Source organism: Uloborus diversus, chromosome 9 (assembly GCF_026930045.1).
Source record: "Uloborus diversus isolate 005 chromosome 9, Udiv.v.3.1, whole genome shotgun sequence".
NCBI lineage: Eukaryota > Metazoa > Arthropoda > Arachnida > Araneae > Uloboridae > Uloborus > Uloborus diversus.
In genome coordinates this window covers 11915812-11928334 of record NC_072739.1, presented here as the reverse complement: position 1 = coordinate 11928334, position 12523 = coordinate 11915812, and the positions used below count along the sequence as shown (strand labels likewise).

General features: G+C 34.4%; 1 long non-coding RNA gene across 1 annotated transcript; it reads right to left on the bottom strand.

The window, feature by feature from the left end:
- Window positions 1–3960: 3960 nt before the first annotated feature.
- On the bottom strand, window positions 3961–7109 carry LOC129230071 (uncharacterized). Its single transcript, XR_008581148.1, has 2 exons — window positions 6971–7109; window positions 3961–4163 (listed from the first exon to the last, which is right to left on the bottom strand). It is a non-coding gene; the product is annotated as an uncharacterized LOC129230071 (long non-coding RNA).
- Between the last annotated feature and the right edge of the window lie 5414 nt (window positions 7110–12523).

The window sequence follows — 12523 nt, the reverse complement described above, 5'->3', positions numbered from 1 at the left end:
ATTTGAGTTGCGTCAAAATTTATGTTGTGTTTTCGGTTTTAAAATGTTATCATTTGAATGCGAAAATTCAAATAGTTCTAAGCTAAGCGAAAGCAAACATGAATCATAGTGGCATAATATTAGTGGTATACATCCCAGCTTGAGTTCACTTCTCCCCAACATCATCTCAAATAATCAAATTTTGTTTTTGGAACTTCAATTCGAAATATTTTCTCAAATTGAAACTTCGAACCACAACCCTTCCCCTTACTTACAATTATGTTTTTTGACTTCGATTCCGAGCAAACTCCGGGAGAATGCCTTTTGTGCCCCTTCACGTCATTAAAGATTCACGGGCTTCACCCCCTCTGTCTATTAGCGTCTTGCGAAGATAAAATCTGACTATCCCAGATCCCTGTAAAATTTTGAATTTTTTGATAACTTGTTCGTCTCTTAACTCACTCTAGAGGAGGTCGAATAACATAGATATATAGATACTGTCACATTTTAATATTTTAAGTCTAGCCGCTTGAGGGGTGTTGGTACAGACCAGTCCTGATTCCCTTTGGGCAATTCGGGAGAGGGGGGGGGTCAGTTTTTGACCCCGGCTCAATTTTAAAAACGTAATATAATGATGAATTTTACATGTATTTTGGTGGTCTTCCGCCATTAAAATGCATTGAATATATACCCTTTGCCCCACCCCTCTCCTCAGGGGCTGCGTTCGGAAATAAGCCACCGGTTACACCTCGTGGTTATGACGTATATGTGAAATTTCTCTAACCGCCTAATTCACCGTTAACCTAACCATACGCCTTTAACCACGAGGTTCGTTAACTCGGGGTTGAGATTTTAACCACGAGGTGAAATATTCGGTATTCACCGGTCACGCACCGGCGAAAAAGGCCCCGGAGTTTTCCAACTTCGTGGTTTCTCAACTTTGCCAGCACACTACGCATCCTATTGGTCAATAATGATCACATGATTTTCTACGTTTTTTGTTTACATTTTGAACGACCTTTCGCTGTTGCTGTTTCATTCCGTGCTGCGTTGCAAAGCAAAGCGAGACGAAGATAGCATTTGCTCTCTTTGATTTGAAAAAAATAATTGAACACAGTTCATTACCAAACAAAACAAATAATATGATTTAAAGTTTTTCTAAAAAGTCAGAGGCGTAAGTACAAACACGGAGTTAAATTTGAGTAGCAATTGTGTAAATTCAAGTGTAAACAAATGTATTACTTTTGCTATTATTTCTTCGAATCTACGCATACACAATTACGGATGCAATTTAAACTTATTATAAAGCTTCGGAGATTGATAATTTTAATCTGCTTATCTCTTTTCTTAAAGAAACTAAATTTTTAGTGACAAATCATTTTAATCCAATAAAAGAACTGTTATATCTGATTAAAAATATTATTTTAAACCTCTTTCATACCAGGATATCTCTAGCAATAATAATTTCAGATAAAACAAGTTCAATATAGATACATTATTATTATTTTTTTTTATTAATCAATTTAATAAGAAACAATAAAGGACATTTTCAATGGTTTTCTTTTTATGGCTTATAAATGTGCAACAAAAGACTTTTTTACTGCCTCATCAACATGAAGAAATGCATTTTTTAACATAAAATTCAGTTTTACTTACATTTTCTATGAATATTCTAAACTAATAATTGAAGTGTGCTCCGCTAGACATAATCTCACATGCTAGACACGTTTCGGCATGGTATGTACTAGACTAGTCCGTATAGTTTAGTCAATATATCTTAACCATAAGCCAATAGTGGCGGAAATCAGCTTCTCCATCCGTGCCGTCTCACTTGGCTGTTTTTTGATACAGCCCATAAATTTCCTCTCTTATTCAAGTTCTGTGAATTCCCGAAACAGTCCAATACAGTAAATTTGTTTTTTGAGCACAAATTGTTAATATGCTTCAAAATGGCACTGTGCGCTGCCTTTTGGAAAAAGCAACTTCCTTTACACCATAGTTTAGACGATTGAAAGCATTTTTCAGGGCAGTATAACTTTGTAGCTGGTATTGTTCGTTATTCCTTCTACGAGAAGAGGAGATGTAATCTCTTAAACCCAGAAACATCTTTTTAGGAGAGGTGCCCACTTAGGAGGGGTTATGACGCAGACTGCGCCATTGAAATTTTTAGGGGCATTTCTCTTTTTAGTGGGGGGGGGGCTATTGTTTTTGGGAGGGGGGATCTTTGTGATTTTTACGCGGGGTGAGCACCCTGATTTTGGGCGGATACTTGGGCGCTTATTTGGTATAGTGCTGAAGAGATTTTCCTTTGCTCCTTCTCACGTACTTGGATTTAAATCCCTGAATCACAAAATCTGTTTTGTCAGAAAAAAAAACTTCTTAGTCTATGTTTTGTATTTCAATACTCATTTTAACCTTTTTTTCTTTATAAGAGACGTGAGAAGCTGTTTCTTGTACGGTTAACATCCTCTCCGCCAGTGTTCTAACAGCCTGTATCGCACTGTTGAACGTGCAATATTGACACCAGCTCCCGCCGTGGCCCTGGAAAGTTGTTCAAGGATTTATAACACTCATTCAATATAAAATTTTGTCTTCACGAGTCGAAGTTTATCCCTTTTGGTTGCATTTTCTAGTGCAATTGACTCGAGCATTTCCTGTTGTCTGAAACTACTTTCATATCCTCTCGACACTTTTTGTACTCACTCCACAGATTTTACCTATTTCTTCTAACGTCATTTCAGTGTTTTCTAAGCGCAATCTATTTGTCACTAACTTTCTAAGCTGATATCCATGAGGTTAAAAATTACCCCCACAACAAGCGAGATACCAACATCGCGGAATACCTACCTCTCGGGCGGAAGAATTTCAAGATCTGCTACTTACCAGGTGAATAGGAACACCTACTACTTTGATAATAACTGCAATTTGCACTCGCCTGATTTGGAGTACTTCTTCAAATAAACTTACACATGATAAAAAGAAAAAAATGATGTTTCTCAATTTAATGCCACAATACTGTAATTGCGTGTCTCACAATTTTTACAATGACTTTACTTTCAAACATAATCAAAATAAAATAGAAAATAATAAGATTTTTTAAGTTTTGGACAGGGCTGTGGAGTTGGAGGTTAAAAATTCCAAGAGTTGAAGTTGCGTTCTCCCTCAAAAGCCTGCAACTCTGGCAGTGCTAGTGGAGTCGAATTGATTTCGGAGAAAAGAAGTCAGAGTCTAATGCTCTTCTGTCATTTTCCCTCCAATTCCACAGCTGTGGTTTTTATCGCACTTGAATTAAGTTTTATACTAATTCACTACATTAATTTTTATAAAAGGAAACCATTATTTCTGTTTTCTTTTTTATACGGCATTGCACTGAATGTAAAACAAGAATGAAGCATGCTTTCAAGTGCAAATGAATTTTAAAAAAAAGTATTTTACTTACTTTCCCTATTAAAAGTACAAAAAATTTTTTATGCTATACTGAAAATTTACTTTCATGACAATATTTATAAATTAGAAAAAACTTTTATTTAATTCACTATTTCAATGAATATATAAAGCATAAAGAGCAATAGTGTACAGTTTTAAAAATAATTTATTCTGAAATGTTGAAATCTGTTACACAATATCTTTCACATTTGAACACATTGAAACATCAATTAACAAGTAAAGATATATCTAATGTTTTGACAAATGATTGTCATCAATGACTTTTTATTCAGTTCATTGATAATTGAATTTTGTTTGATTTATTTTAATCACTTTAGTCAAACCATGATTTAATTTAATTAAGCTGTTTTAAATCAATTCAAATGCTAAGCAACATAAGTTACATTAAAATAATGAAGAACCCATTAAACTTGGACACCTTATTGTTGAGTTAATGATATCAGAGCATAATCTATAGTTAGTAATTATAATTTTAACTGACAATCAGTTTTTTTTTGTGTTTCATATATAAAATAACTAATAATATAAAATAAGTTACAGAGGCAAGTAAAATTTATTTCAGCTAATTGAGTACATAATCAGGATTTAATCTTTTAAAAACAAATACAAAGTAATACAATTGAAAACCAATTAACATAAATTACAACTTCCTTTTGACAGAGACACCAGTTATATGATTCCTGAGATAGATTGCAGCAAGTTGTAAGTTTCAGTATCCAGAGTCAATTCGGAATCAACTGAAAAACAAATGAAGTCAAAATGCTGATAAAAATAATTTTTTTAATTAAAAAAAAAATGAATCAGTTGTACCACAACTCTAACACACACTGGCAACAATAGCAGCATATTTAAAATTCTACACTATACCCAAAACATTAATAGGTTGTGTTAACATTATTTGCTGCTTCTTGAATATATTTGAAATTAGAAAATGTTCCAAGAAACTTTGAAATTTTAAAGAACTGCCACTATCTGTAATATAGTTTTTTGCCCTCATGTACAAGAACATTAAAGTCGTTGCCACTTTTCACAAAATACAATTCTGTTTAACGAAGGGGCTTTAGGCAGTGCCATACGGAGTAGCACTTAGGCCAAACAAGGAGTACTTTCAACCATTGCTATTCCGCTAAGTAGTATTTATCAATAGAGCTAAACAAAAATTCACTGACATACACGAGAAGGATTTTGAACTTATTGAAATATCAGTTTGGGATTTCAAGCATATACTTGTAATAATTTGTAACATAACAGATAAAAAGGTCAAAACCAACACCCGACAAAAGTGGATGTCTTTATTTTTTTCAATCCATAAGCTCATTTCCCTTGCATTGAAAAAGGCGTTTCTTGTAACACCGAAACCCGTGACTGCAGCAATCTGCAGTTTGCTTTTTGATGATGCTATTTCCTATTTTACTTCTTATGCACGAAGGTATTTATTTAATGTATAGTAATTTATGTAATTAAATTCAATTTAAAATTAAATGAGGGAGCGCAAAGTCATTTTAAGACCAAATTTTACACCAGTCAAAGTAGTTTACAGTGTTATGCTTGAATACTTACTGGTGAAAATAGAAGAGACTCCTGGCATGATTTTGCGAACAGGGCTGTCTGAAGAGGGGACAAGGGATGCAATTGCCCCAGGTAACAAGATAAGAGAGAGCCCCATTAATTGAACCTTTTGCCACATAGTACTTGAAGGGTTTTTTTCCCCCTCCAATATAATTCCTTTTTAAAAATAGTTTCTGAAATGCTATGATATAGATTTATTCAGGCCTGGATCTACAAATTTTGGACCCCCTGGCAACAAAACCTCTAGGGCCCCTCCACAGAAGCGAGCAGTGTGCATTTGCAACGTTAATAAGTCTGAGTGAGCTACTTTTTTTTTCAATTTTGTGGGTTCGTCAGACCCCTTAAGGACATACCCCCCCCCCCCTGTCGAGTCTGCAGGCACGCAGATCCGGGCCTTATTTAATATTTGTCTTTTATGTCACATATGATCTGATGAATTCAGAATACATGTTCAAGTAAGCAATAATTAATTTAAAAAAATGTTCAGAACTTTACTATTTTTTGCGTGAGGGGGGAGGGCAAAAGATGATTGCCAACTCTTCGGATGGCGTTGATGTGGCAGGGGCCATACAGAGATTATAGCATAGCATACGCTGACATTCATACAATGTAGAAATTAAGGGCTTTTTCAAAATTACTTTACATTCAACTAGTGTGGAACCAAGCTGCACTCAGGGCGAGTACGTACTTGGTCAAATACAGAGTATCTTAAAAAAAATAATAATAACCATTGACATAAATGTGAAGCATGTTACATTTAATGGAACATTAAAATCAATTTTGCACACATAGTGATATTTTTGAATTTGAAATTTAACTAAGCACCCCTCACAGATTTTAAGAAAAAAATTACAATTGTCTTTTTTACTACTAATAAAGCTCAAAGTCTCTCTGTCAGGATATCTGGATCTACGTGACACACATAGCAGCTAGACCATTTAGCCGATTTTCATGAAATTTGGCAAAGTTAGTTTGTAGCATGGGGGTATGCACCTCGAAGCCATTTTTCAAAAATTTGATTTTGTTCTTTTTCTATATCAATTTTTAGAACATTTTCCGGAGCAAAATTATCATAAGATGGATGAATAAATTACAAAATTGTCATGACGTGGAATGGGAGAGTGAATGAACATAGCCAACTGGCGAGAAATTCATCATCCATTATTTGTAAATATACAGGGAACCAAATGACCTTTTAATTTTCTACTACGGACAAAGCCGTGCGGGTACCCCTAGTTTAAAATATAGACAAAAAACTGAATTAAATGAGATGAAATTTCAACTAATTTAGGAATTTATTATAGCTTTAAAATATTAGAAATTTGCACATATAAAATATTTGTGGCGTAATAATAATAAAAAAAAATTTTGAGTGCCATATTTTTTAACTTTCCCACGTTTAAAAAGAATGGTGGAAGTGACATATATGCATATTAAAATTTTACTTTGCTTTACATGTTCAGTTTTTATTAATTTTCTTATACAATACAGTCATATTTTAAGAGTCAAACAGTAGTAAATGATTGCAAACTGAAAATTAAAAAAAAATCCCTGAAATATTTCAAAATTGCTCGGGATAAGCAGGAAACATAGTTAAAATTTGACCGAGTATACCAGAAATAGACCAAGCAGTATCGAGTACATACAGATTACTTGGTAGATATTATATGTCACACTACTTTCCAACTCAGTCACCAAATGTGCAATTATTAATATTGAGATTTATATGTCATACCACAACTCTGGAATTACTATTTTTCTGTTCACTGACACATCATTACTCGTAAAGCTGAAATATTTTGAATAAACTACGGAATAGGAATGGAAAGTGATGAAGTTGCATCTTTTAAAGCGCAAAAAACGACGGATCAAATCCAAAATGGAAATTTATGAACGATTACTATTGACATATACAGTACAGAACAGCAATAACATAACTAAAAACTTTCATTTGCAGGAAATAAAAATATCTTACCTTCAAGCGAAGATCACCTCGAACCGCCATTGCTTCTAATGTTTACTTGTAATGCGCATGCTCAGAAGGCAAACCAAGCCTTTAACCTTGCTCCGGAGCTTGGTTAGGTTTTTCAACCACGCAAGGTTTCGGAAACCTGTCAGCGCGTAGTTAAAGTTGACGGTGAATACGAAATCGGCGGTAACTCCGGGTTAAGGACTGGTTTCGGGCTTAACCGCGAGGTTTAGGTGGCCCGAGGTTAATGGTGAATTAGGCGGTAAGAAGCTTGGCAGAACAGCTGTGTTTCCGAACGCCCGTAGTTGCAACGCGGTAGTTCTAGTTCAGCAGCAAACGACACTCCAATCAAAGCGTAACTTTCGTGATAGGAAAGTCACTTGCATTTCGATCAAAACATGCACCGAGGCAACCGAGGCTGGTAAAGCAGGTTTCCCGGAAAATTTCGAAAATTTTGGTACCATCCAAAATTTAGCCAAACTTAGCCGGAAATGGGTCTTTGGAGCATCAATTTATATGGCAATTTCCGGTAATGACTTCCCCTCCTTCTCTCTTGTCTAACGTCTCTAAACAGTGACAGATTTTAGGAAAGCTCGTGCCCCCCCCCCCGAAAAGGATGAATTAATTTTACTCTTTTATTTATTAACTAGAGGACCCGACTGACATTGTTCTGTTCAAACTTTGTAAATTGAAAAGTTGAAAAATTTCAATAAACTATCAAGTGTTTGAACCTTTTTGTTGAAAAAAATAAGGAAAAAGAAAATGTTTTACGTTGCTTGGTGTCAGAATGCAAAAATTGATTACAACTTGATTTATCTAATGCCCACTGAGCAGTTGTTTTATTACCTATTTTTTCTCGCGTACTTGAAAGATCTTCGTAGATTGTATGATTTGTTCCTTCATCCATACTCAAAGGATAAAAATCGTTCTCAGATATTAAGTGCAAAAAACTAACTACCCTTCTAAAACAAACGGTAAATCCCGCTGCAACGCTCCCCATATGAAATAAAATAAAATAAAAATTAATTTGAATTTTGTCATCTTGAATTCAAATTATGTTTTTCGCAATCACGAGTGTGTGTTTGTGTGAGTGGGGGGAGTAGGTGTATGTGTGTAAGCATGTTTGTTTGTGTCTGTGTGCAGGCATGAGTGTGTGGGTAATTGTGTGTATGAAAGTTTGCGCGTGGGGGCGGGGTATGTGTATGTGTGTGTAAGCGTATGTGTTTGTGTCTGTGTGCAGGCATGAATGTGTGGGTAGTTGTGTGTATTTGTGTGTATGTGTAGGTGTCTGTATGTGTTTCTGCGTGTGCATGTGTTTGTGTACAGTCGCTCAAAAAATTTTTAGAGCGACGGGACCCCAGAGAAAAAATCGATAATAGATTCGTGTGGATGATGGTTAAAATTAAATTTTCATCGATTTACACTATACGGTATCGATTTTTTTGGGTATCGATGATGAAGCAGTTGAAAAGCCAATATTGGCTCGAAATATAAGGAAAAAAATTATTTTATATATATATATATATATATATATATATAAATTTGATGATTAAATATTGGATTTGCAATTATTTGATCATTCAATTTATATAAAAAATAATTTTTTTTTCTCCTTATATTTCGAGCCAATATTGGATTGTAAAAAAGGCAAAAAAAAAAACATAAAAAATAAATCAAAAACTATTTTCAGAAACGGGTCACGTACGATTTAGTGAGAACAACCTAATAACAGCTATCAATTATAATAATTGACGTGTGTAAAACATGTAACCCATAGCGAAAACAGCTATTATTTTCCAATTAAGACAGCGTTCAACAGAATAACAATTATAATAATTGACTCTCGCAAAAAACATGTAATCTTGTTGATATAAAACAGCTACCAATTATATTAATTGACTTGCGCGAAACTTGTAACCCATTGCGCGAAAAACAGCTATTATTTTCCAATTAGGACTGCGTTCAACAGAATACCAATTATAGTAATTGACTTTCGCAAAACATATAATCTTGTTAATATAAAACAGCTATTATTTTTTTACAATTAATCATCATTTAGATATATTTAACTTTCATTTTCTTCCCAAGATTATACCTCAATGTTTCTAATTTTATTTTTTTATAGATAATCTTTTTTTTCAAGGTTTCCATTTCCAACAAAAAAATGATAAACACAAAAGATACACAACACATATATATTTTTTTTTTTTTTTTTTTTTTTTTTTTTTTTTTTTAAAAACAAAACAAATCATATTTATTTACATATCATACAATACAAAGATAAAAACATTCAATTTGTACATTCAAAAATTAATAATATCAAGATTGTTAAAATCGATGTCATCACCATTCAACCAGTCTTCCGAAAATATAGACAAATCTATTAGTGGTGTTTTGGGTTGAAATTCTAGACTTGATCCGTATTCCGTAGCATTATTAGTATTATTATTATTATTATTATTAGCAGGTGATATCGGTTCGTACATGGAGATCGAAGATGATGTTGAAGGAACGTCTTCCGTGATGTTAGCAGGAGATATCGGTTCGTACATGGTGACCGATGTTGATGTTAAAGGAACGTCATTCGTGACAGGAGATATCTGATCATACATGGTGAAAGATGATGATGATGAAAGAACGTCATTGGTAGCACTCAAAGATTCGATTTGCTCTCCTTGTTCTGGTGGTGGTTGTACGACAAATTCGACGAATATCATTTGTTGTTGTTGTTGTTGTTGTTGCTGCTGCTGCTGCTGCTGCTGAGGACAATATGTGGCACAATGATAAAGACTTTTCACGGAACATTTTCTTTCATCGTTGAACCTTGCAATTTTAAATTTCAGTTTCAAATCGGATAAACTCGACGATTTAATTCTAAAAAAGGAAAACAAACATTTTTGAGGGGTCACGATCACATACGTCGTTTCCGGAGCTATCGCAAAAATTCTGTCCGGACGCAACACGTAACCCCTAAAATGACCAAAATCCACGTCCGAGAAATTTCGTTCTCGCACCGAATAGGTTCTTTTTAATTCGTAATAGAATATCGGCACGTTTTTCGTTTGGATCACGTGATGTTCTTCAGCCGCCACGCTCCTGTATCCAAACGTAAAACCATATTTCACCAGAAAAATGTTTCTGTACAAAAAACTCAACCGCCGATCCGTGTTTTGTTTTTTGATTTTTGTAGTAGTCTTTTTTTGTTGTTGTTGTTGTTGTTCGCAGCAGTCATCGAAAAGAATCGGTCTTTTTAATTTTCTGTGTACTTTGAACCATTCCAACGCACGCAATTCGTTGGACGACAATCCCTCGAATAAACTCCGCTGGAAATTTTCTTCGACCAGAGCAGTCTTTTTGTCTATCCTCGCAAATCGAACTCTGTGCGAATCCATTTCTATGTAAAAAATGAACGGAATCGATAGCGAGCGAAACCGTTGAATAAATTCAGATGGATGCGTCTTTTTACATAGCATCTCGAGATCCAATTCGTTCAAGTCCAAAACATTGTCCACGACAGATACGTCGGGAAACACATCCAAATTTTTTTCCATGTCTAACCTTTTACGGTGGTATAGAATGAGTCTTTTATTTGCTCCAGAGAACGAGCTTTTATATACAGCAGCAGCAGCGATGACGTCCATAAACGTCATCAATTGATGACGTCGACACGTTATGTAAGTTTTTCTGTTATCGATTGTGGCATCGAGGCTACGACAAATAAAAAAAAAAAATCAATGAACAATCGGCATTCTCCAAACATCCACCAAGAGTCGTGATGCCAACATCATTTCGAAACGATGGCAATCCGGATCAAAGCAACTGGGACATACATTATCGCGATAGTATTCATTTCTCTTTTCAATCATACCTTCCATATACATTTGAGTCATGGGTATACCATTTTCCATCGCGTATTTCTTTAATAAATTATAAGTCGGACCATTCGCGGCAAATAACATTTCGGAACAATGCAATCTTCCCAAGTCAAACACTAAATATTTCATTTCGAACGGTCCATCGCGACTCAGGAAAGCTATTCCGTTACTCACAGAGTATCCTTTTTGAGGATGAGCTGCCACGATAGCCGGAACGTGTGAAAAAAACGAAATGGGTCTATTTTTTTTCTCCGATTTCAATTCGTCGGCAAATAAAATTCTTCTAGATTCTTGTGCCGTTTCGGAAACGCATACCGATCGACTCGGTGTACAAACTTTTTTTTCCACTTTTCGTTTCTTGTAATTTTTTTTCCCGTCAATAAATTGCCTTTTTCCGGTGCTAGTAGATTGTCGTCCATCATTTTGTTGCTCCACGAAAAATTGGTCGTCTGTAGGGTTGGTGGTGGTGGTGGTGGTAGATTGTCGTCCATCATTTTCATCATTTTGTTGCTCCACGAAAAATTGTTCGTGTTCATCGTCTGTCGGGTTGAGTTCAATAAAATCCATTTTATATATATATATATATATATTTTTTTGGTGGTGTTGTTGTTGTTCTTTGCAAATCTCTCGAGAGACACGAGTTACAATGAATGAAAACGTCGAAATACCGCGCTTTTATAATCAGAAAACAACCTATCTCGCGCGATAATCTTGTTTACGCATGCGCAGTTACATTTGTTTACGCATGCGCAGTTACATTTGTTTACGCATGCGCAGTTACTTTTTTTTTTTTTTTTTTTTTTTTTTTTTTTTTTTTTTTTTTTTTTTTTTTTTTTTTCATATCTAAAAAAAATTTGACTAAATGGATTAAAAATTTTTTGACAAGGGGGGGATATTCTATAGTATAGAAAATACTGGGTGAATTTGCACATTGACTAAATGGATTAAAAAAGATTAGTTTGAATTATAAATCATTAGGATAAATTTGACAATTTAATGCATTCTTGAATAATTCAACAAGGAGAGATCCTATAATATAGTAAATACCACTATCTCGGGTGAATTTGTACATATCGAAAAATTGACTGAATGGATTAAAAAAGATTAGTTTGTGTTTTAACGGGTATTAAATTTTTTTATGCTCACAGTGTAGAAAGAATGTTCCATCAGTTGTACGATGCCAATATAAATCATTAGGATAAATTTGACAATTTAATGCATTCTTGACAAATTCAACAAGGAGAGATTCTATAGTATAATAAATACCGCTGAAGAAAAAAGGGTATATGAGAAATTGAACGAAAAAGTGAACAAACAGTTTCAAAAAAAACTCCAGCAAAGGAACTAGAGGTAACGCTTCTTCGATTACAGCAATGTTGCAATCATATTAGCTTACTGAACAAGGATACGAGTAATTTATTAGAAGATTCAATATCGGATAGTGTATCAGATCTAACAAAATCTATATCAAGTTCGTTACAATTCTCACCTCCCGAGCTACAACAATCGTACGATTCTTGTGAGACAGCAAGCGTCAACGTAAGCCTCTCCGAATTTCAAGATTGTGATTTGAAATTCGGAGAAGCTTATGCTTCTTCGGTTACAGCAATGTTGTAATCATATTAGCGAGCACGAATGATTTATTAGAAGATTCAATATCGGATAGTGTATCAGATCTAACAAA